Source organism: Etheostoma cragini, chromosome 19 (genome assembly GCF_013103735.1).
Source record: "Etheostoma cragini isolate CJK2018 chromosome 19, CSU_Ecrag_1.0, whole genome shotgun sequence".
Classification (NCBI taxonomy): Eukaryota; Metazoa; Chordata; class Actinopteri; order Perciformes; family Percidae; genus Etheostoma; species Etheostoma cragini.
Genome location: NC_048425.1, coordinates 14042754 through 14046750, shown reverse-complemented (window position 1 = coordinate 14046750; position 3997 = coordinate 14042754). Strand labels below are relative to the sequence as shown.

Here is a 3997-nt window from a genome sequence, read left to right as displayed (position 1 = left end):
CCCCCCCCCCCCCCGTGTCTACACCTGAGTGATCCTGTTATCACAGCTGACCCGTCGCTAGATCTGTCAACAGCCAAAGAGATTACACCCGAAGGCTGCACAACACATTGGGCTCCCCGCTTGAAGTGTGTGGGGGGGGAGATTGCCTGATCCCCTGATGCTGATAAACCGGGGGAGGCTTTGGGGATTCAAGAAAGGTCCCATGGGGAATTGGGTAGGCTGAGTTGTGTGTATGTGTGTGGGGGGCTATAGTCAACTTTAAGTCTACTTCTAATCACTGGGCCTTTCAGAGGGGATAAGGGAAAAGAGAATGGGATCTTGGTTTGGACTGGAATTAGACGCTGATGGAGCTGGGGATAAGGTTGTTGGGCTTTGATTGATCACACAGTTTGCTTGAAAGCTTTGGAGTAGCATGTTTGATCAAATCTACTCTGCCCATACAACATGCTACACAGCTTTGCTGAAATACAATGAGAATAACAAAAAAACTAAACAAATGCTTAGTAGTCCCTAACGGGAATGAGTCATTCACCTTCTACGAGCCGCTGGGTCAGCTACAGATATAGTTTTATTGCCTTGCACAACTGAACCTACAGTATGTCAACAGGCACGTGTCATGCATAGCACAACCTTGCTTTTCATAGACGCTCATACTTTATATGATATTAGTCTGCCGATGAGTCATAATCGCAGGGAAAACCTAAATTTGATTAATTCTTGCCAATTTCTGGTTATTCATTGATCCATCCCTGCAAACTGCCTTTTTTTGACTGTTGCCGCATGGGTGAGACTTCAAGTGAGAACACAGCACAATGATCATCAATTCCTGCACCATGAATGCAGAGCAGAGTGAGACAGACTCTTATGAAACGTGGCTTGCCAAAGTATCGTCGGAGACGGAGGTTTGATGGCTCACTCGTCCATGGCCTCCGCATCATGTTGTCTTCACCAGCTGTTGTTTGACGGAAAGGGATTCTTCCCGCAGTGTGCAAAGACACAGCTATCAACTTAAAAGGCTTGACAGCAGCACACTATGGGGCTGTTTTCCTACTGCATTATATAAGGTATTCCTGGAGGAGCATCTGCAAATGGTAAAACAAAAAAAAAACAACAGCAACAAATTATAAAGACATCTCTGAAAGCAGAGCCCTGGTGGTCTCTTTCTCCATAAAATAGTGTATTTCTCCAAGATTTCAGATTTATAGTAATAAAAGCTGTTGTGCTGTGAAATGTATGTTTGTAAAATACACTATTAACATTTTATGGTGGTGTTATGTCATCATGGAACTAAGACCTAGAAAAGTGCACCGACTAATACTGTCGTAGGCAGCAGTGAAAGAAACTGCCTTTTATTGATCTGCCCTAATTACAGCAGTCAATAAAATTTATGATTTCAGGCTTGCCAGAAGCCTCTTATAAAGCATGGTGAGTTCAGCAATCACTACTAACAGCAAGTGATCAAATGATTTACTGTTCTGCCGAACAAAACCACTACAGAACTAACATGGAGGGGAATAAAACCCGGTCTGCTGCCACATGGCCATCCAAGGCTGTCAGGTCTGAGCAGTTGTTGTTTTTATACTGTGATTGAAAATCATTAAAAATAACCACTACCTGCTATTTTGTGTGGCTTCCCAAAAGTCAACACAGTGCTGTAATTTTGTGTAATTATGTTTCTTTTAAATAATTTTCCAATTTCATACATGCCCTTACAGTATTGTGTACTCCTGTCTGCAAAAGGCGCAACATTCTTGCAACTGCATCATCGCTACAAATCAATAGTTGAATGCAGGCAAAACCACCGCCTGCCTATGTAGACTGTCAAATGCATCGTACAATGCGATGCACGCTGCTGAGCTTGTTGATGCCGATTGTGAGAGCAGGGCCGAGTTCCCAACCCTTAGTAGATCATCATAATTAAAACATAAATTGGAGGTATTGAGCTTCATGCAGTCACCAGCGCAGGCTTAAGGGAAGCATTGATTCATGCATGCAATTGGAAACAATTGCTCTGATTTGCACGGAATAAAATATAGAAGCCTTATGAATAAAATCAATAGCAAACAAGCTGCCTAGGTTCCTTAAATAGTAGACAGTGAATTACAATTGTGCAAACAATCCTAGTGTGCATGGGCACATAAGAAATGCAAGCCTTAACGTGAACACCGAAGTTAGGTGTCTGAGGAGAAATCTCTTAAGTATACTGAATTATTGAATATCTAATGAATGAGTTTGACAGCCCAGTGAGGTATTTTGAAAGACAAGGCACTGGTTGCACAAAGGTATGACAGGTCAGTCCTCATTTTTCTCTTTGAGTAGTCTAATATAAATTAGACTGTTGCACGGAAACATACACTGCACCTTTCAAGCTTAAAATGTTAGCCAACCCACGACACGCAAAGTGCTTTGTGCTGTGTTTCCATGTTAAGAATCAATCACATGTGCTGACTACTAACACAAAAGAAAACTTGAGCCACAATTTGTCATTTGAAGCAATGAAAAATGGAAATAAATTTGGAGACCAGATCGAACCCATGTTTTTGCCATTTATCCACTCAATATTGAATGTAAAATGCCCTTGTAACTGTTAGTCTCCCACTAAAAACACTGTTTTTCTGGTGTGAGCAGAGCTAGGCGGTGTGGGGCTTTATCTCTGTCAGCCATATTTTTTAGTGTGAAAGCAGTCCTAATTTCCTTTTGAATACATGGAAAATTAGTGCTACTTAAGAAAAGAACCAGAAAGCTTCTTGCAACTAGTGGACTTTGGTTTGTTTCTAAAGTCTGAATAAACCATAGTCAAAGTCTGTCTTCTGATGAGGGGTAATAGAAAGGATAAACGTCTAGGGTAATAACCCAGGCACAACCCTGATGCAGTCGTCATTGTATGCTGTTTATACTGAACAATACCAATGTTCTGCTAAATATGCCCAAAATGTGGGCGCTATAGAAATTGAAACCTGCTGCAGTGCAAGGCCTGTAAGAGTATCCATTTAGAAATCCACATACCTAGCTTGTGAAATTGCATTTTCCTCGGTTTGTATTTTTATCAGTATATATATTTCATCTGGGATAGAAGGGCTTCACACTGTTCAGTGTGCTCGGGAGGTTAGCTGAGGGATAATGCAATCAAGCAAAAGTGTACAAATCTGGCTATTTTCTGACATTGCTTCAAATTGAAGGTTCAATTCTAAACACTGCACTGAGTCTTTTTTTTCCTCTTCTTCTTTTCTTCTTAAAGCTAATGTGGCGTGATGAAAGAACAGACGCACAAGGGTTCCTATCTGCAGAGGTGCCATGTGCTATGGCTGAAGGAATATTTCCTACAATGGCTCTGGGCACACACCTGAACCCCGTGCTCCACATTTAGGAATTTACATCTTGCTTGTAAAGCAACAAGGCTGCACTAACTACACAAACTGTAATAAAGTGTCAAGTGTATTTGAAATCCAGATCCAGGAATATGAATGATACACTGGAGTCTAACTTATGCCTGTGAAATCGTTGATTCCTGGGAATGTTGCTTGGACTAATCATGCTGTGGGCAGTGTGTCCTTAACTGCTGCCAGCCTCACATTGGGGAAAAGAGGAAGCGGACGGCAAAAAAAGTAAAAGAGGGATGACAGAGGAGCGGCTTCACATGAGCGCCGGCATGAAGACAGTTATGAGGGGAGGAGAGGCTACAGAGAGAGAGTGGACTGTATGTATAGGGAAGATTGGATAAGCAAACAACAGAGGGAGGGTAGAGGCAGTCAAGAGGAGATAGCAAGAGTGGCAGCGGAATGAGAGAAGGTAGAAACGAGGGAGATGAAGGAAAGAGTAGAAAATTGGAGAAAAGCAAAGGAAGGTGTTGGAGGAAGAGCTTTTCCTCCTAACCGTATAGTGTATCCTCAAAGCGGCTTTCATCCGCCCTCACATCAACAGCCGAGGTTGAACCCCTCTGCAAACTACACACACACACACACACACACACACACACACACACACACACACACACACA

At 42.3% G+C, this 3997-nt stretch overlaps 1 protein-coding gene and 1 long non-coding RNA gene across 45 annotated transcripts in view; one reads left to right on the top strand and one right to left on the bottom strand.

Annotated features, from left to right (window-relative positions):
* The window catches only part of LOC117934721 (receptor-type tyrosine-protein phosphatase delta-like), a 362606-nt gene that overhangs the window by 139289 nt on the left and 219320 nt on the right, over positions 1-3997 (bottom strand). The gene's annotated exons all lie outside the window — the stretch shown is intronic.
* Positions 1-3997, top strand: part of LOC117934727 — a 16857-nt gene that overhangs the window by 11813 nt on the left and 1047 nt on the right. The window lies entirely within an intron of this gene.